This window comes from Palaemon carinicauda, chromosome 32 (assembly GCF_036898095.1).
Source record: "Palaemon carinicauda isolate YSFRI2023 chromosome 32, ASM3689809v2, whole genome shotgun sequence".
NCBI classification, from domain to species: domain Eukaryota; kingdom Metazoa; phylum Arthropoda; class Malacostraca; order Decapoda; family Palaemonidae; genus Palaemon; species Palaemon carinicauda.
This window is the reverse complement of record NC_090756.1, coordinates 76,553,751-76,575,415: the sequence shown is the minus strand read 5'-3', so window position 1 is coordinate 76,575,415 and position 21,665 is coordinate 76,553,751. Positions and strand designations below refer to the sequence as shown.

The window sequence follows — 21,665 nt, the reverse complement described above, 5'->3', positions numbered from 1 at the left end:
AGTGGCTCTGCTCAGATGCCTGCAAGCACATATCTTTTGTCTGGAATGAAGCCAGCTGATATGGATAACGAGTTGTCTTCTGCCCATCTCAGCATTTCCATTGTTAGATGGTAAAGGTGCTGCGAAAAGGTAACGCTTTGTTTGTTCTACGTAAGACACTACCGCGGTGTTGTCACTCTTCAACACCACTGAGTGACCAGCCAGGAACTATTGGAGGACTAAGAAGGCTGTCCTCATCTCTAGGAGATTATGTACCGGTACCTTTCAAACTCTGACCAGAGCCTGGAGTCTGTGTGGTGCAGCATGTGGGTTGACCCCCCTTCTTTGGATACATCTGAAAGGAGCATCAATTCCGGGGACGAAGAGGTTGACCTCTAGGCGGTGAATCTTGTCTATCACCCACCAGAGTATCCATAGAGTCCTCGTGCTAAACCACCTAGATTCTGGCTGCCACTGAAGAAACTGGATTAGAAGGAGTCCGTTGCAGACTAGACGAACCAGAGTCAAACGGTGACCTATTTGGTGTAACCACTGCTGGCTGGGAGCCTCTGGATACAGTCATCTGAGGGAAGACTTTCTGGAGGCTGGTGTCGATGAATACCCATATCCAATAAAGAAGCAGGGACTACTTCTTGAGATTTACCAAAACCCTCAGATTGTCGCAAAATTCGGAGTTTGTCTCAGTGATGAAAAAGGGAAGCCACCGAGTCTGCTAAGATCAGCCAGTTGTCCTGGAGTCTTAGGAGAAGGATGCCGATCCTTTAGACACAAGGTGACACTAGGGTAAAAACTCTCGTGAAAACCTGAGGTGCTGTTGAACTGGTATTGCCTGTATGACCCTTATATATTTCCTTGATGACGAATGTACTTGCTTAAGGGTAGACTTGGGCACACTATTTTATCTTATGTCTCTTGTTATTTTGAAGTTTTGTATTGCTTATATATGAAAGATTTATTTGAATGTTATAGTTCTTAAACTTCTCTTGTAGTTTATTTCCTTCTTTCCTTTCCTCACTGGGTTATTTTCCCTGTTGGAGCCCCAACTAGGGTTGTAGATTAGCAATTAATACTGTAATAATAATAATAATAATAATAATAATAATAATAATAATAATAATAATGATAATAATAATAATGTACTGGTATCTGGAAGTATGCATCCTAAGGGTCTAGCATGCACATGAAGTCCTGTAGTCTTACTGTTTGTTTGACCGTGTCTGCCGTCACCATACTGAACGGAGTTTGTTGAACAACTTGTTCTAGCAGGAGAGGTCAAAACTGGAGACTTCTACAGAAAAGTTGACTGTAGAAGCTCGGAGATTTTTTGATGAAAAAGGTAGTCATGCAAAGATGACGTAACAACTGAGTCCGGATGCCCGTGCGGGTGTTCAGATTTCCGTATATTATAGAGAGACTCGCCATCGCACCTCAACAAGTGGATGGGATGTGATGATGTGCAAGCTCTTTGTAGCCGAACTGCAGATTCTCTGCCCCTCTAGTTGACCTCGGCCACTCAGAGGGATTCACGTAATCAGTTGCAGGAGAAATCCTGTGTTCAACTTTGATCAACTGTTCACAAGCCGGAAATCCGTGCATGAAAAGCCCCAATACTCCCGTGGGAGTTTGTCAAGGGGTCCTGTGCAATCCATCAATAAGATTTGATACAGAGACTGAAGGAGTCCTTTTGGTTGAAGAAGTGATGAATACCACGAACTCATTAGGAGGGGATCTCAGTCACTATGGAGTAAACCTAACTCCATAACAAAAAAGGTGTTACTCCAAAAGAAAAACATCCGGCCGATGCTTCGGACTTCGTATTCCTACCATTGGCTGTGGGAACTCAGGTTGAAAGAGAGGATCGTCGTCAGGGCACTGACGAACAAGACCGAGGTCAATCTGTGGGTTGGCCGTATATAGCCTTCCTAGAGGAGAATCCCGAGGAGAGAGGGTTGAAGTCGCTTGCACAAGTTTGAGGGAGCCTGGGGCAACAGTGACAGGGTGTAAGAGGAGAAACTTTCTCGAATCTATGTTTGCTATAGTTCGTAGACGTAAGCATAAGCTGATTCACTCCCCTAAAAAAATTGGGGATGAAAAAGAAATAACCTGGAGAGGTAGTGTCTTACAAGACTGTTGACCGACCTATGCAGGCATACAGGAGCGAAGAGAAGATCACAAGGAATCAGAACCCGAAACCGTTAAGTGATCAGACAAGCTTTCTAACTTATGAAGAGAAGGGGAAAATAATCCCAAAAGATTTATTTCCCCTCGAGCCCCATTCCAAATTACAGGGGAAAAGCGGCAGGAGCAAGTGACTGGAAGACTTTTATTGTGGCAGCGACAGTGTAAAACTATGTTTTACCTGCCTGGTGAGGTCCGGAAGTGTATGGGTGAGAGCGTATTCTCAACTAAAGTAGATCTTGTCATCAAAGAAGATGTCAACTTGTAAGATAACCATATATCAAAACAAGTGACCAAAAGGTTAGAGACAGGGAGTAGAGGAGGCGACCTAGTCCCTAACGCACACGGCACGTTGGCCCACTAGTAGTAGTACAGTAGTAGTAGTGGTCCGATGAACGTTCATGAGAGAGGAACATTTGTGAACGCTGACGAGAACCAGTGAGCCAATGAAGCCACTAGTAGTAGTACAGTAGTAGTAGTGGTCCGATGAACGTTCATGAGAGATGAACATTTGTGAACGCTGACGAGAACCAGTGAGCCAATGAAGAAGTTTGCGCATCCGCATGAGCGGATCATTTAAACATCTGCATGACATGTTGAGCCGTGTAAAGATCCAAAGCTCAATTACATCTGGAATCCTCCCCCACAGAACTTGTGTGAAAACAACAAATTTTAAGTGGCGAGTGAGGTATTAAGTACCAAGGCTGACACATGTGCTGTGCCCCTCCTATCGCTGGCGAATGCTGGGAAAGGTTCCAAGAAAGAAGTGTGCACTAAACTCCCTCGATTGCATGTCGTGGTAAGCGCTACCGAAGTAGCACGACCCGTAGAAACCGTGGGTTGAAGTTCTATGTGCTGCTGCCATCGAGAGCGCACCAAAGTAGCGCACATGCTGTGTACTACCGCAGATATGAGAGGTAGTGCTAGCTCTTGCTCTGGATAAAGAGTCTAGAGTGTGTCGCCTAGATGAGGAGACTTACTAGGAGACTCAAAAAGCGATCGTTGAAGCAATAGGGCTTGTGCTCTATTGTGTATGACAAGAGAATAAAAAAGGGGAGTCTTGCTGGGAAGAGCAGTGCGCTTGCTGGCAGTGAGGATCGCAGCCTATAGTGCTCTGCGATCTTTGCCAGAGAAGTTCTCCGTCAAACGAAGTCGATAATTACCACCACAAGAGTCAAGGCCTCCGAGACTCGTCACTGATTGTCGGCAATTCTACCTGCAAGTGGGAAGTGCTGCCTGTCAAAGGCGGAGGGCAACTTTACCTTTTAAGGGAACTTCGCAAGCTGGGCAGTGCTATGACACTGAATAGTGGTTGCTATTCTAGGCATTTTCACGAGCTGGCTGTTATGATCTTAAATTCGTTACAGGTTCTTTTAATATTTAAACTAAATATTTCCAACAACAACTAAATAAAATATGGGAAACTAATATAAAAAGAAACTCACAAAAAAACACAACACGTTTATTCACAAACTTATCATGAAGATTAATGTTACTTTGATTACTTTAACTGACATTAAATCAATCAAAACATTAATAGAAAAGGAGAACAGTCAGTAAGATAGAAATACTTAAGAGCTACATTTGTTGCATTAACTGGAGTTCACAGGCTGTTGTCCCATCACAAGAGAGTGCGTTTTCCCTTCTGGGCTAACAGGTGATTGCATGATGGCATTACCTTGATCGTGACCTTGCGCTGCTGAAGCAAAGCGTTGATGCATTGTTGAAGCAAAGCAATCATAAATTGCCAAAGCAGGTGAAGCACACGCTACGGAGGTAGCGTTTGCATGTCACTCTCCATGCAAACGCTCAGGTTCGAGTAAGCCCTCATCAGCGAGAGAAGCTCGCCCGAGCATCTCAACAGGTGGACGTGTACGAGACATTGCGTAAGACTTTCTCGCTGGACTTGTGTCTACTAGTCTATGAGCCGGGGTTAATTGTGACGAAGCACGCGCACTCACCAATGCTCCGGCAGGAGCTTGACGAGTAGTCTTGAGCAATCCAACCTTAGAAAATGCTAAAGATACGTGTGATCCTATGTACGTGAGCGGGCCAGGAACAATTGGGTCTTTCCCCGAAAGGTGAGAAACTCTCAGCGCGGAACCTGAAGATTCTGGCTTGATAAAGCTGGAAGAGCGGACACAATGGCAAGGGAGAAAGACTGAGCACAGCCTTCGTACTACCTCGTTGTCTTGCTTTGAAGAGCCATGCTCTACTGAGCTGGAAAGAGGCATGAAGGAATCCCTTACTTACTTTGATGGCTACTTTTCCGGTCCCATACAGCAGGGGAACCCCACTCTCTACAGGACCTCCACTGTCGTTTTACCTTGTTCGTTCAGAGTATTTATCTTTTCAGAGCACGTATTGTTCATTTACTGTTAAATTGTCACTGTCAAAAGACTCATGAAATAAGAAAGTCTTCAGTTTCCTCTTGAAACCCTTAATGTTTTCAATCATTCGAATGTTTCGTGGGAGCTTATTATATAGTCTCGGGGCCACATATTTAAAGGCTATGGAGCCCAAAGTGGACATAAATCTAGGTTCCAACAGTTTGAAGCCATCTGTAACTATTCTCGTGTCGACACGATTTGTTGGCTGCGCAATATGTAGCAATTCTCTCAAGTATTTTGGACGACTGGTTCTGATAACTTGGTGGGTTATTGTAGATATTTTAAATTCAATTCTCGCTTTAATCGGCAGCCAGTGTAAACCGATTAGTATAGGAGTGATCCTTTCTCTAGGTGGGACACCTTTTATCAGTCTTGCTCCTCTGTTTATTATGTTTTGTAATTTCTTAAGTTGCACTTTTGGTAAATTGTAGTAGATAGAGTTACAGTAGTTGATCCTGGTAATATGATATTTTCATAATAAAATAAATTTTTGAACATACTTACCCGGTAGTTATATTTCAAAACTCACGGCAATCGCCGATTGGGTAACCAGGTGTACCACCAGTGCGCCCTCTACCTAGGTACCTGGAACCATTCCAGTCATTCCTCAGATCTTCCATGCCCTTAGGTCTCTAGAGGGGAGGAGGGTGGGAACTGAATTATATATAACTACCAGGTAAGTACTGTATGTTCAAAAATTTATTTTATTATGAAAATATCATTTTTAAACATCTGACTTACCTGGTAGTTATATTATATATATATAGCTGATTGACACCTTTGGTGGAGGGTCAGAGACAGCTAACATTGTTGGAATTTACTTAAGAGTTAATAAACAAGCTTAAGGGTTCGTCCCTGATAAGGAAGCTGACTTCAATGAATTCCTGCCTCATTATGTCTGCTTTCCTTACGAGATCCAGCGATCCACCCAGGGGGCTGAAGACCTCTAGGAGCTGTCAAACCGGTGTAAATACCTCTATGTGACAGGACCTCCTCCAATACCCTTGTTCCGGGCGCTCCCAAGGAACAAACTGACCACCTGACTAAAATCAATGATTGTGGAAAACTGTCATCCAATCTCCACAAACAACCATAAAAATACAATAGTTCCAAGAGAAGAAAAGTGTATTAGGTTACGGGAATGTAGTGGTAGATCCTTCCCCCACTACTGCACTCGCTGCTACGAATGGTCCCAGAGTGTAGCAGTCCTTATAGAGTCTGGACACGTTTCAAATAATGTGAGGTGAACACAGATTTACTCGTTCCTTAGTTGTTTCAAAGGATTTGAGAAGATCCTGGAGGTCTTTATTATTAGAAAGGTCCAATTTCCTATGCCTGAAGACGGCCGCTAACATGCTCCTGTACCCCTTGATGGTTGAAGCTGAAAACCTACGTTTCCTTCTAAGGAATAACAGGAAGTCAGCAATCTGAGTCATAGAGGTACTGGAAGAGGAAACAGAGTTGACTCTGCACCATTCTCTAAAAACCTCCCACTTGAATTGGTAAACCTTGATGGTAGAAGACCTCCTTGCTCTTGCAATCGCCCTAGCTGCCTCCTTTGAAAAACCTCTAGCTCTTGTGAGCTTTCCGATAGTCTGAAGGCAGTTAGATGTAGAGCTTGGAGGTTTTGATGGTACCTTTCCAAGTGGGGTTGTTTGAGTAGATCTACTCTTAATGGGAGGCTTCTCGGGGTGTCCACCATCCATTCTAGTACCTCTGTGAACCACTCTCTTGTGGGCCAAAAGGGGGCCATTAGAATCAATCTGGTTCTCTCGTGTGACACGAATATTTGCACTACTTTGTGCACAATCTTGAACGGAGGGAATGCGTACACGTCCAGGTGGGACCAGTCTAAAAGGAAAGTGTCGATGTGGACTGCTTCGAGATCTGGGACTGGGGAGCAGTGTCTCCAATCTCTTCGTCTTCAAGGTTGCGAACAGGTCTACACAAGAACGACCCCAAATCCGCCACAGGTTCTTGCAGACCTCCTGATGGAGTGTCCTTTCTGTGGACAAAACTTGACCTCTCCTGCTGAGACTGTCTGCCATCACCTTCCTTTCCCCTTGAATAAACCTTGTTACAAGGGTCACATTCTTCTCTTTTGCCCAGTAAAGAAGTTCTCTCGCAGTCTCGTAAAGGGACCTCGAGTGGGTTCCGCCTTGTTAGGCTATGTAGGCCAACGCTGTAGTGTTGTCAGCGTTGACCTGCACCACTCTGCTCAGGACTGACCCTTCGAAGCCTTTGAGGGCCATTAGGACTGCCAACAGCTCCTTCTGGTTTATGTGGAGGATCTCCTGATCTTTTGTCCAGGAACCCAAGATCTCTAATTTGCCCTGTGTTGCTCCCCACCCCAAGTCTAAGGCATCGGGACATAACACAAGGTCTGGGTTCCTCGGTTCCAGGGAGAGACCTTCTTGAAGTTTGACTAGGTCGTTCCACCACTGAAGGCAACTTTTTACGGATTCTGCAATGGGGATACATTTTGTCTCCAGTTCCTTTCCCTTGTCCCAATGTCGATTGAGGTGGAACTGAAGAGGGCGAAGATTCAGCCTTCCCAGGGAGACAAACTGCTCCAACGAGGAGAGGGTTCCCAGCAGACTCATTCACTCTCTCACAGAACACTTCCGTTTCTCTAGAAAGCAATGAAGCTTCAACAGGGCTTGCTCCGTCCTTGAGGCAGACTTGTCTCTGTTTATCAGAAGACCCAGTTCTTCTGATAACCTCAACGTCATCTGTAGATCCTCCAGGCAGCGATTGTAGGAATGAGCTCTGAGTAGCCAGTCGTCCAGATACAGGGAGGCTCTGATACATCTTCAATGCAGCATGCCCGCTACATTTGACATCAACTTCATAAATATTTGATGAGCGGTGCTTAGGCCGAAACAAAGAGCCCGAAACTGGAAAACTTCCTCCTTGTACATGAACCTCAGGTATAGCTTGAAGTTCGGATGGATGGGGATGTGAAAGTAAGCATCATGGGGGTCTAAAGAGACCATCCAGTCGTCCTTTCTCACTGCTGCTAGGACTGATTTCAATGTCTCCATGGAGAACTGTGTCTTCTGAACGAAGGCATTGAGAACACTTACATCCAGGACTGGTCTCCATCCCCCCCGAGTTCTTGGGAACCAGGAATAAGCGGTTGTAAAAACCTGGTGACCGCAAATCTTGCACCCTCTCTATTGCCTCCTTCTCCAATAAGAGAGACATTTGATGTTGCATACCTGTATCTTTGACTCCTCTCTGTATCTGGCAGAGAGATCTATTGGAGTTACTACTAAAGGAGGTTTCCCTAGGAAAAGGATTTTGTATCCCTCCTTTAGTAACTGTACAGACCAAAGGTAAGCTCCTCTCCTCTCCCAAGCTCACCAGAAGTTGTTAAGTCTGGCTCCTACTGCTGTCTGAAGGCGAGTGTAGTCAGACTCTGCTTCACCCTGGTTTCGATCCTCTTCTCCTTGCTCTCCTTCCCCCGGGTCTGGTACTACCCCTACTGAAAGTTTTCCCTCGAAAAGGCTGCGAAAACTGAGGGAATCGAGCTTCTTCCTCAGGTTTGCAGCTTGAGAAGGAAGTAGGCAGAGCCTTCCTTGCTGTTTTAGACACCAAATCCTGTGTGGCCTTTTGGGCTAAAGCGGAAGAGACCTCTCTAACCAACTCTTGAGGAAAAAGGGAGGAAGAAAAAGGTGCGTACAGCAATTCCGACTTTTGGATGGGTGTAACCCCATTGGACAAAAAAAATGAGCACATTTGGGCTCTTTTCTTAAGAACACCCGCCGAAAAAAGGGCCGCCAACTCACTGGATCTGTCTCTTAAGGCTTTGTCCATGCAAGACATAATGTGGATGAGGCTTTCAGTGTCCACATCCTTCAAAGCATAAACCTTTTTTCCCAAGGCTCCCAGAGTCCAGTCAAGGAAATTGAACACCTTGAAAGCTCTGAAGACGCCTTTAAGAAGATGATCAAGCTCCGATGATGACCAGAGCACTTTGGTTTTTCTCAAGGCTGTCCGGCGAGGGGCGTCCACCAGACTCGAAAAGTCTCGTTGGGCAGAGGCAGGAACTCCCAAGCCGAGAACTTCTCTAGTCTCGTACCAAACGCTAGATCTGGAAGCCAATCTGGCTGGGGGAAAAGAGAAAACAGTCTTTCCCTGGTCCTTCTTGGAGTGCATCCAGTCCCCCATCATTCTTAAGGCTCTCTTAGATGAGCGAGACAACACCATCTTTGTGAACAGAGACTCCTTCGACGCCTTCCCTAGTGTAAACTCTGAAGGTGGGGAATGAGGAGCAGCAGGAACAAAATTAGGAAACTCTTCGGTAAAAACTTTCATAAGTTTCTTAAAATTCACCGAAGGATGAAGGATCTTAGGATCTTCTCCTTCCGAGACTTCCTCTAACTGATCACTAGGGGAAAGGTAACTGTCGATCCCTTCCTACGACAGGTCTCTAATCAAGGTAGAGACGTCCTGTTTCCTAGGAGTCAACTCCTTAAGATCCTGACTTCTGGCATCAAGGGGTCCAATAACATGACACCTGGCGTCACGTTGTTCCAACGCTTGACGCTCGTAACTATGACACTCACGATCTTGACGATCGGAACTATGACGTTCACGATCTCGACGCTCGATTTCACGACGTCCGAGGCTCTTACGCTCGGCGTCATGCGTACCAGTCTCTCGACGCTTAGCATGATGTTCCTCCTTACGACGCTCGGCGTCATGGCTACCAGGCTCCCGACGCTTGTAAGCTGCTCGTCGTCAAGAACTTCTCGACTCTTAGCTTTCTGATGCTTGGCGGCAAGGTGTGAAGAATCCTGACGCTCGGCGTCTTTGTGAGCCACTCTCTTCTTGTCCGCAGGCTGCTAGACTTGCATGAGGGAAGAGAGTTTTTGCTGCATATCTTGCAGTATACTTAGATTAGGATCAACTTGTTGTTATGGCAAAACAGGAGACATTGCTTCTACAACAAGATCGCTTTCTACGTCGCTCAAGAAAAGCACAGAGCGTCCAGGGGACGAAAACCAATCTGAAGGAGGAAGAGGAGCATGCACAGAGGTCATGCCAGTCTCAGAAAACTGTCTTGCAACCGGTGGGGCTGGACACTTGACAGCTTCCGACATCCTTCTATCTCCTACCGACATAACAGGGAGCTTGGCAGGAGAGCATTCTACGGAGCAGGAAGGAAAATGCTCCGGACTGCTCCAATGGCTGCAACCTGGAGCCTGAGGCGTCATGACACGATGCTGTTCGACAGAGGCAATCTTCCTATTCAGAGGTCTGGATGCGAGACGCCAGCCCCGTCTGGGCGCTGCGTCATGCGATGAGGATGAAAACACTTTCACCTTGCCTTTCCCATGGTGAGGGCGAGCGTCCTGTGAAGCGTCAACAGGTACGCTCGAGGGGACGACTGCTCTGGCGCTAACGCCTCTCGTTTCCTTTCGCCGTTTGACATTCCTTCTCCCAGGGGTTAGAGAGCTTGGAAGAGGTCTATGGCTAGGAGAACGACAGGTCTGAGCAGACAGTGCACTGATTAAATTCACTGCACTTTTAGCACTGACATTAGCACTCTTTAACTCTTTAACGTTGGACATTTACTTGGTCCTGTCCGCTGCGAGCAACTCCACTCTCACGCCCAGGGCTTGAATGGCCACCATCATGTCCTTTAGAGTTGGTTCATCAGGAGTAACAGTAGTGGGATCTGGAACTACCACTACAGGGGAAGGATCAATAGGTTCGTTGACACGGGGAGGGGAACAATCTCTAAAAGAACGAGATAAACTCTTACTCCTTCTAATCCTATCCCTCTCAAGCTTACGAGTGTAGCGGTCATATTCCAACCACTCACTCTCAGACAAAATAGTACATTCATTGCAAGGATCAACCAACTCACAAACTTTACCTCTACATTTTACCCAAATGGAGTGGGGATCAACAGAGGATTTAGCAAGCCGGGTCTTACAACCTCTCACACACCTTCTAAAAGTTGAAGAAGAGTCAGACATTTTGAATATTTTAAAGAGAGATCAAACGAGCAAGGGTCAAAACAACAAAATCTAATAGTGTTTCGAGAAAATCCAAAAACAAATCCAAACAAGCGAAAGCTAAAACCAAATTGTACATCACCAAGATAACAGCAATTATACACAGGCTACAGCGAGTGGAAAATCCAACGATGTCGCCGGTGAGGCGGCAGGGAAGATCTGAGGAATGACTGGAATGGTTCCAGGTACCTGGGTAAAGGGCGCACTGCTGGTACACCTGGCTACCCAATCGGCGATTGCCGCAAATTTTGAAATTTCTGCCGTGACGTCAGGGACTAAGCTATATATATAACTACCAGGTAAGTCAGATGTTTAAAAAATGTTATTTTCCTTAGTAAAATAAATTTTTGAATATACTTACCCGGTGATCATGTAGCTGCAGCTCTGCTGCCCGACAGAAAAAACCTAAGGGCGGGATACGCCAGCGATCGCTGTACAGGTGGGGGTGTACAACAACAGCACCATCTGTCGAGTAGGTACTCCAGTACTTCTTGTCAACAAAGAACCAATTTTCTCCTCGGTCCACTGGGTCTCTATGGGGAGGAAGGGAAGGTCCTTTAATTCATGATCACCGGGTAAGTATATTCAAAAATTTATTTTACTAAGGAAAATAACATTTTTCAATATTAATCTTACCCGGTGATCATGTAGCTGATTCACACCCAGGGGGGTGGGTGGAGACCAGCATACATGTTAACAATAGAAGCTAAGTATCCCGTATTTCATTTTAGCAATTATTCAAAATAACAGACATAAAATTAATAAGTACCTGGTAAGGAAGTCGACTTGAACCATTACTCTGCCTTTTTAAGTACGTCTTCCTTACTGAGACTCGCGATCCTCTTAGGATGCTGAGCGACTCCTAGGTGCTGAAGTATGAAGGGCTGCAACCCATACTAAAGGACCTCATCACAACCTCTAATCTAGGCGCTTCTCAAGAAAGAATTTGACCATCCGCCAAATCAACCAGGATGCGAAAGGCTTCTTAGCCTTCCGTACAACCCAAAAACAACAATAAAAAGCATTTCAAGAGAAAGATTAAAAAAGGTTATGGGATTATGGGAATGTAGTGGTTGAGCCCTCACCTACTACTGCACTCGCTGCTACGAATGGTCCCAGGGTGTAGCAGTTCTCGTAAAGAGACTGGACATCTTTAAGGTAAAATGATGCGAACACTGACTTGCTTCTCCAATAGGTTGCATCCATTACACTCTGCAGAGATCGGTTCTGTTTGAAGGCCACTGAAGTAGCGACAGCTCTAACTTCATGTGTCCTTACCTTCAGCAAAGCATGGTCTTCCTCATTCAGATGAGAATGGGCATCTCTAATCAAAAGTCTGATGTAATAAGAAACTGCGTTCTTCGACATCGGTAAAGAAGGTTTCTTAATAGAACACCATAAAGCTTCTGATTGTCCTCGTAATGGCTTCGTACGTCTTAAATAGTACTTAAGAGCTCTTACTGGGCAAAGTACTCTCTCTTGTTCGTTTCCAACCAAACTGGACAGACTTGGAATCTCGAACGATTTGGGCCAAGGACGAGAAGGGAGTTCGTTTTTAGCTAAAAAACCAAGCTGTAAGGAACATGTAGCCGTTTCAGATGTAAATCCTATGTTCCTGCTGAAGGCGTGTATCTCACTGACTCTTTTAGCTGTTGCTAAGCAAACGAGGAAAAGAGTCTTCAAAGTGAGATCTTTAAAAGAGGCTGATTGAAGCGGTTCGAACCTTGCTGACATCAGGAACCTTAAAACCACGTCTAAGTTCCAACCTGGTGTGGCTAACCGACGCTCCTTTGAGGTCTCAAAAGACTTAAGGAGGTCCTGTAGATCTTTGTTGTTGGAAAGATCTAAGCCTCTGTGGCGGAAGACTGCTGCCAACATGCTTCTGTAACCTTTGATCGTAGGAGCTAATAGGGATCTTACCTTCCTTAGGTGTAAAAGGAAGTCAGCTATCTGCGTTACAGAGGTACTGGTTGAGGATACTGAATTCGCCTTGCACCAGCTTCGGAAGACTTCCCATTTTGACTGGTAGACCTTGAGAGTGGATGTCCTCCTTGCTCTGGCAATCGCTCTGGCTGCCTCCTTCGAAAAGCCTGTAGCTCTTGAGAGTCTTTCGATAGTCTGAAGGCAGTCAGACGAAGAGCGTGGAGGCTTGGGTGTACCTTCTTTACGTGCGGCTGACGCAGAAGGTCCACTCTTAGAGGAAGAGTCCTGGGAACGTCTACTAGCCATTGCAGTACCTCGGTGAACCATTCTCTCGCGGGCCAGAGAGGAGCAACCAACGTCAACCTTGTCCCTTCGTGAGAGGCGAACTTCTGCAGTACCTTGTTGACAATCTTGAACGGGGGGGAACGCATAAAGGTCTAGATGGGACCAATCCAGAAGAAAGGCATCTACGTGAACTGCTGCTGGGTCCGGGATCGGTGAGCAATAATTCGGGAGCCTCTTGGTCATCGAGGTAGCGAACAGATCTATGGTGGGCTGACCCCACAGGGCCCATAGTCTGTTGCAAACATTCTTGTGAAGGGTCCATTCTGTAGGGATGATCTGACCCTTCCGGCTGAGGCGGTCTGCCATGACATTCATGTCGCCTTGAATGAACCTCGTTACAAGCGATATCTTTCGATCTCTTGACCAGGTGAGGAGGTCCCTTGCGATCTCGAACAACGTCCTCGAATGAGTCCCTCCTTGCTTGGAGATGTACGCCAAGGCTGTAGTGTTGTCGGAGTTCACCTCCACCACCTTGCCTAGAAGGAGGGACTTGAAGCTTCTCAAGGCCAGATGAACTGCCAGTAGCTCCTTGCAGTTGATGTGTAGTGCTCTTTGATCCGGATTCCACGTGCCCGAGCATTCCCGACCGTCCAGTGTTGCACCCCAGCCCGTGTGCGATGCGTCCGAGAAGAGAAGGTGGTCGGGGGTCTGAACAGCCAGTGGTAGACCTTCCTTGAGAAGAATGCTGTTCTTCCACCAAGTCAGTGCAGACTTCATCTCTTCGGATATAGGAACTGAGACCGCCTCTAGCGTCATGTCCTTTCTCCAGTGAGCAGCTAGGTGATACTGAAGGGGTCGGAGGTGGAGTCTCCCTAACGCGATGAACTAGTCCAGCGATGAAAGCGTCCCTATTAGACTCAACCACTGTCTGACTGAATATCGGTTCCTTTTCAACATGCTCTGGATGCATTCTTGGGCTTGACTGATTCTGGGGGCCGACGGAAAAGCCCGAAAAGCTTGACTCCGAATCTCCATACCTAGATAGACTATAGTTTGGGATGGAACGAGTTGGGACTTTTCTATATTGACCAGAAGACCCAATTCCTTGGTCAGATCCATAGTCCATTTGAGATTCTCCAGACAGCGACGACTTGACGCAGCTCTTAAAAGCCAGTCGTCCAAATAGAGGGAGGCTCTGATGTCTGCTAAATGTAGGAATTTGGCAATATTCCTCATCAGTTTGGTAAACACTAGAGGTGCCGTGCTTAGGCCAAAGCACAGGGCTTGGAACTGGTAAACCACCTTCCCAAAGACGAACCTTAGGAAAGGTTGGGAATCTGGATGGATGGGGACGTGAAAGTACGCGTCCTTTAGGTCTAACGAGACCATCCAGTCTTCCTTCCTGACCGATGCTAGCACCGACTTCGTCGTCTCCATGGTGAACGTCTGCTTGGTGACAAAGACATTTAGAGCACTGACGTCTAGCACCGGTCTCCACCCTCCTGTCTTCTTCGCTACTAAGAAGAGACGGTTGTAGAAGCCCGGGGATTGATGGTCCCGGACTATGACTACCGCTCCCTTTTGTAGCAAGAGAGACACCTCTTGCTGTAAAGCTAGCCTCTTGTCCTCCTCTCTGTACCTGGGAGAGAGGTCGATGGGAGTTGTTGCTAGAGGGGGCTTGCGCAAGAATGGAATCCTGTACCCCTCTCTGAGCAACTTCACAGACTGTGCGTCTGCACCCCTGTTCTCCCAGGCCTGCCAGTAGTTCTTGAGCCTGGCTCCCACTGCTGTCTGGAGAAGATGGCAGTCAGACTCTGCCGTTTGAGGACTTGGAACCCTTCTTCTTTTTGCCACGTTGACTATCGGCACGGGTACCTCCTCTGCTGGAGGTTCTGCCACGAAAGGGCGGAATGAACCTAGACGCTGGTGTGTCCATCCTAGGTCTAGGCACGGAAGGTAAAGCTGTGACTTTACGTGCGGATGACGCCACCAGGTCATGGGTATCTTTCTGGATCAACGAGGCGGCAATCCCCTTGATCAGCTCCTCAGGAAAGAGATACTTGGATAGCGGAGCAAACATCAGCTCTGACTTCTGACATGGTGTGATCCCCGCCGACAAGAAGGAGCAAAGGTGATCTCGCTTCTTAAGAACTCCCGACACAAACGAAGCCGCAAGCTCGCCAGACCCATCCCGAATGGCTTTGTCCATGCATGACATGATGAGCATGGCAGAGTCCTTATCCGAAGGGGAGGTCTTTCTGCTCAACGCTCCCAAACACCAGTCCAGAAAGTTGAAGATCTCAAACGCTCGGAAAACTCCCTGTAAAAGATGGTCCATATCCGAAAAGGTCCAGCAAATCTTGGAGCGTCTCATAGCCAGTCTGCGGGGAGAGTCTACCAGACTTGAGAAGTCGCCCTGGGCAGAGGCAGGAACTCCCAAGCCGAGATCTTCTCCCGTGGCATACCAGACGCTAGATTTGGAAGCAAGCTTGGTCGGTGGAAAGATGAAGGATGTCTTCCCAAGTTGCTTCTTGGCCTGCAACCACTCTCCCAGTACCCTTAAAGCTCTCTTGGATGAGCGCGCGAGTACGAGCTTTGTAAAGGCAGGAGCTGCTGACTGCATGCCTAAAGCGAACTCAGAGGGAGGTGAGCGTGGGGCTGCAGACACAAACTGGTCCGGATACAACTTCTTAAACAGGGCAAGGACTTTCCTAAAGTCTAAGGAGGGAGGCGTAGTCTTGGGTTCCTCTATGTCGGAGTGTTGATCGTCCAAATGCGCAGCTTCGTCGTCATCAGAAATTCCTTCATCCGAATGCTGAGGAGGAAGCGGCAAAGGAGGAGAAGAAAGCTGAACGGCTGAATCCGGCAGCACGGGTGCATGCGTAGCTGCACTGGATCCAACATCATGCCGCTGCTGGTCAGTCTGAGAGCTGGCAACAACAAAAGCGGATTGGTGGTGCGTGGTGGGGACTGCCGTGGGTTGCGGAGACTGCCGCATTGCGTCAAAACACGGCAGCTTGACAGCACCTTCCCACTGCTGATGCGGTAGCTCACGCATGTCAACGGAGGGTGCCGCACGTCGGCTAACGTCAACATGCGTCTGGCAGGGTCGACTGCGCATCGGTGGTGGAGCTCTCACAGCCGGAGTGTGGGAGCAGGCAGCCGCAGTGTCTGCTGAGCGCACAACCGTGGCAGGTTGTAGGTTAACGGGTGCAGCGTCAACCTTCTCAGCACGATACTCCTGCATGAAGGAAGCTAGCTGAGTCTGCATAGACTGCAGCATAGACCACTTAGGGTCTACAGTGGTTGGTGCGGCAACAGACGGAGTGATTGCCTGCTGCGGAACCACTCTACCTCTCTTGGGAGGTGTGCAGTCTTCGGAAGACTGCGGCGAGTCCGAACTGACCCAGTGGCTACACCTGGGCCGTTGGACTCGCTCGGAAGGGACCTTGCGCTTGAGAGGTCGTGAGACCTTAGTCCAGCGTTTCTGACGAGAAACTTCTTCCACAGACGAGGAATGAATGGGCTCACTCGTCTGTTTGTGGGTGGGACGATCTCTGCAAGATACGTCCGCAACCACTGAGGGTACATCTGTACGCTGATCAAGGCCTGTCGAACCCTTTGGTCCTTCGACATTGCTTCTCCCCTGGGCTTGGGAGCTTGCAAGAGGTCCCGGACTGGGAGGACGACTGGCACGAACAGATGCACCCTCATGCGTAACACTGACACTGACACTTTTCACAGCACTTGCACTCACTACACTTCCCACTGCACTTTTCTCCTTCAACTCTTTAACGTCGGCCAAGAGTTGATTGCGGTCATTCGCTAATGACTCGACTCTGTCACCAAGAGCCTGAATGGCACGCATCATGTCCGCCATTGAGGGTTGCTGAGAGCTAGTAGAAGGGTCGGGTGTAACCACTACAGGGGAAGGAATAGGTTGTGGGGCATGGGGAGAGGAAAAATCAAAAGAGCGAGACGAACTCCTCCTGATCCTATCCTTCTCTAGCCTACGTGCATTCTTAAGGAATTCATTAAAATCGAATTCCGAAAGCCCAGCGCATTCCTCACATCGATTTTCCAATTGACAGGATTTACCCCTACAATTGGAACAAACGGTGTGAGGATCTATAGAGGCCTTCGGAAGACGCCTAGAACAGTCCCTAGCGCTACACTCCCTGTACTTGGGGACTTGAGTAGGGTCAGACATCTTGAATTAGTCAAAGGGGGGAATCCAAAATCTATCCAAGTCGTCAACAAATAATCCAAAATCTAATCAATAAAGCTTGATAAGGTAATGATAATAACTCCTGTGCAGCGAAAGCTAATATCTAGAGAGAATACATCACCAAAAAGCGTGAAATCAACTCCAGAAACAACAGCGTATCAAGTAGGTCTTGCCGGTGGCACGACAGAGAGAAAATTGGTTCTTTGTTGACAAGAAGTACTGGAGTACCTACTCGACAGATGGTGCTGTTGTTGTACACCCCCACCTGTATAGCGATCTCTGGCGTATCCCGCCCTTAGGTTTTTTCTGTCGGGCAGCAGAGCTGCAGCTACATGATCACCGGGTAAGATTAATATTGAAAAACACAGTTTATTACAAGTTTCTTTACAGAATTTTCGTCCAGGTATTTTTTTATAAATACAATATTTTTTAGATGATAACCAGCACTTTTTAATACATTATCTATTTGGGCATTTAGAGACACGTTACAGTCAAGAAATATACCTAGATCTCGAACTTTACAAGATATTGGCACCGAGTCATTATTTCTGTTCATTTGAATATCACCTAAGTTTCCCACGCTGTTTCTCTTGCCCACCACCATGAATTCAGTTTTGTTCTCATTTAATTTTAGTAGTTTAAATGTCATCCATTCTCTAACACTATCAAGGATTCGGTTTAAGGTTTCAGTAGTGTCATGTATATCATTTTTTCTCACATCCTGCAAAGGTGACCACTCAGGGAAAACCTAACTCGCAAATGAGAAAGGTGTTCACCCTTAAGCAGGACAACTCGAGGCGTCAAACTCCGCAGACCCTCCGTTCCCTAAGCGTACTCAGGCCGAGGGAATGCGACGAAAGCCATAAGATAGGGAGCAGGACCGAGGTCAAGCTCTTGGTTGGCACATTTGGCCTTGCCGACTGAGTTTTCTGGGGAGTACTAGTTTGTACCTATTCTTGCATGTGTCGAAGCAGCATGCACAAAAGGTGACCGTGCAGGTGAAGAGGAAGATCCAGGTAAGGACACTAGAGACTCTGCCAGTCCATTACCTTCAGAGTTTCTGGGAGGATGACTGAGGTCAACCACGGAAGGTGCAGGTGTGTGTTTCCTTTGTGCCCCTAACTGGATCGGGTGTCACAGGACTTCCTTAGAAGAGGGACCCGAAATGCCTAAGAAAAGCCAAAATTAATGGACATTATCACAGACAGAGAATCCCATTTGGTGGCAGGTGGCGCCACTTCACTAAGCCCGAGGGTTGTTCAAGGGTCAGACGGCCATTGCTCTTACCTGAATGTCCTCCATGGGAGACTGAATCCCAAATCCCACCCAATGGGAGGATGGCAACTCACGACACTCTTCACTAGGGGAGTTCTGCTTACAAGGGTGTCCTCTGCAAGTAGGACACAATTATTAGCATTATCACTAAGCTACAACCATAGTGCAAAAAAACAGGATGCTATAAGCCCAAGGGCTCCAACAGGGAAAAATAGCCAGGTGAGGAAAGGAAACAAGGCAATAATCGACAAGAGAAGTAATGCTTTACTTTACGGGTTTATTTCTCGCCCTCCATCAGACACTAAAAGTCTGTTCAGGCGGGCCTTGGTGTGTGAAAAATAATTTCTTTCCAGTTAATATTTTGCTCTGTATCTTATCAGTTATTTCGCTAGCATTTGTATTCAGGCTTAATAGTTTTCAGGTCACTATTATAACACTTTCTAAAAAGATAAGTCTTTAGGTTTTTCTTGAAAGCTGCCACATTTTTGCTATTCTTGATATCAAGTGGAAGGTCGTTGAAGAGTCTCGGTGCAGCATAACTGAACGTTCTTCCTCCTATTGCATGATTCACACTAATTTCGAATACTGTAGTCAATGTGGGTCATCAGCATGTCTAACTCTTACAGTGGCGCTGGTAGCTTCAAGGTAGAGGACCAAGCAATCACGAAGATATTTAGGCTTATCACTTGTAAGTGCTTTGTGGGTCAACAAGCAAATCTTAAATTCAATTCTAGCCTTAACAGGTAACCAATGTGGATCGATCAATGCAGGAGTTATTCTCTCCCGTAGTTTAATGCCTTTTATCAATTAAAATAAAATATTTCAAGAACAGTAACAACATTAAAATATATCTTTCATATATAAACTATAAACTCGAAAAAAAACATGAGGAATAGAAATATGATAGAATAGTGTGCCCAAGTGTAACTTCAAGCATGAGAGGGAGTGAGGACCAGTATCTATCATGGACATGAAGATGGCACCAATATTCTGGCCCAGGATAAGTCCGCATAAGGATCCCCAAGAGATAACAATCACACCTGAAAAGAGAAAAAGAAAAAACTAAGTTAGTCAAGTAGCCAGTTATCATTTAAGGTAAAGAGACTACGTCTACCCTCAACCGAGCCAAAAGCAAAGGTGACAAACACAGGTGAGTGCATGAGAGGCCTAGCGTGTATTACCCCCTTATACCCCTGCTAACTGGCAGTGGGTAGTTATATCACGCTAAAAGTCTTATGGCTAGTTTCCAGCTTCGCCAGGAGTATAACCCAGTAAAAACCGATGCAGTTTGTATAAATTGTCGGAACACATATACAGTTACTATATGGCAAGGTAGGAAACAACTAAAATCCACTGAAGCTAACTCACACTGATCTAACATAACGACTTCTTAATTAGCAAACACCACAGTGTTTGAGAGGTGCATGGGTAAATACACCAAACTACCTAAGCATCCCCTCTGATGGTCCAGCACTTTGCTGCAGTAGAGGGGCTTGAGTGTCTCAATGATGGGCTGGGCAATGGCGGTGGGGTAGTTTATCCACCCTGGCAGGCTCAACCATACCGCTAAGGCCAGTTCTGAGAGACCAGACCAAGACTGGACCCCTATAGGCCTTCTCCTTTATTTCAGATAGGCAAAGGCTAGGAGAAGGAAAACTCCAAAATCAAACCAAACCAAACCAAAAAAGACCCCAACGGCGGAGCTTCCCAGCGCCGGCGGAAGAGGGCAATGCCTATCGGGCAGGCAACAAGGCGGGCCTTGACATAACAAGAACCCGGCAGCCCGGTGCAACCAACATCGGAGAAGCCGCCTGTCTCATATGTCTTGAGCCGCGGTGAATACAATGTGGGCCAAGTGTGTGTGCGTGGCTGTTGCAAAGCCACGATCACCCAAAACAATATAACCAGCTACTGGCATTCTGTCGTTTCCTCCACCCTTCTTCTGATAGGAGGCTGATGGCTAATGACAGAACCCAATTCTCGGACACGAGTGGGCGCCGACGACGACCTAAGCATGCATTTATTTTTTACATGAACAATATATGCTGCAAAGGTGAGAAGTCAAACCCATTTTTCTCATATAACCATAGTACAATATACATTTACCAGTTGATGCTTCAAGTCATTGAAAGTTTAACGTTGTCATCAAGACTCACATAATCATATTATCCAGAATAAAGCAAAAACCAAATACAATTTCTTATTGAAGCATCTAAACATTTTTGATAATATTGTTTACAATTAGAGAATCAGAAAGGATTGTACATTGGCGGACACAGACTGCATCACAGACAAATTTACTTTATCACAGATATATCTGCTAACCTTAGGTGGTCTAAAGTCCCCAAAATGTACCCATGTCAGTGTGTCACTTGATAATGTCATCAGAGTTTGGGTATACAATGAAGAATATTAACCGTGGAGCCTTTGTATATTAGCGGCCAGTTCCTCCCGCATGCATTAATAATGGACACCAACTAACGTAAGCTTCTTGCCCTAACCTAACTTACAAGCTGTGTCCTTACCTACTTACCTAACGGAGGGGCTAAAATCCCCCTACGACGCCCCTTACACTGCCATATTCTTAGTCCGCCATCATCATACACACACCCCACCAACGTTAATATGACTGGTTAGGCTTTCTTATTTACACAATCTTGTACTTACCAATCGACTGTCCTCCATAAAACTCTCCCAAGAAAGGTTTTGTTGTTCTGTAAAGAAAAATAAATATTTTACTTAATATCCCCTAATTAAGGAGCCTAACATTAGCGTGCAAGGTTAAGGGGGGACGGGGTAGCTGGCACAAGTATGTTAGGACACAGAACTCCGAGTTACGGGATCTGAGTATATTTAGGAATATGCTGATCAGCATATACAGCAAACCAAGGTTTTTTCAATACTTTAAATGTACATAAAAAGTGCGTACTTATAATCTCAAGTATTAACTGTATGGGAAGGGTTGTGGCTGAAAGTCACTTAGGGCAGAACTTACTTGAATATATCACCTCTACAAAGTCCGAACAGAATTTCTATTAATATTTTAACAGATAAAACCATTAAACTTATACTTACATTAACTAATAGCTTTGTAAACTAAGTAAGTAAGCGTTGGGCTGAGATCGACTTGACAACAGATGCACCATTTCGGCGTCAACAAAAACAAACATTTGGATGCGTTCGATATTAGCAAATATCCATTTATTCTATCGCTCTCATACATTATATGCTTATTTAAAGATTTAAAGCATATTAATATATCAATATTAATTTTTTTAAGCATTATGCAAAATAAAATCAGGATATTTTGGTAATAAATAAATCTACACTAATAAAATTACTAATTTGATAGGAAAC

At 46.1% G+C, this 21,665-nt stretch overlaps 1 pseudogene; it reads right to left on the bottom strand.

Moving 5' to 3' along the window:
* The window catches only part of LOC137625782 (zinc finger protein 83 pseudogene), a 46,137-nt pseudogene extending 24,677 nt beyond the window's left edge, over positions 1–21,460 (bottom strand).
* Positions 21,461–21,665: the final 205 nt, after the last annotated feature.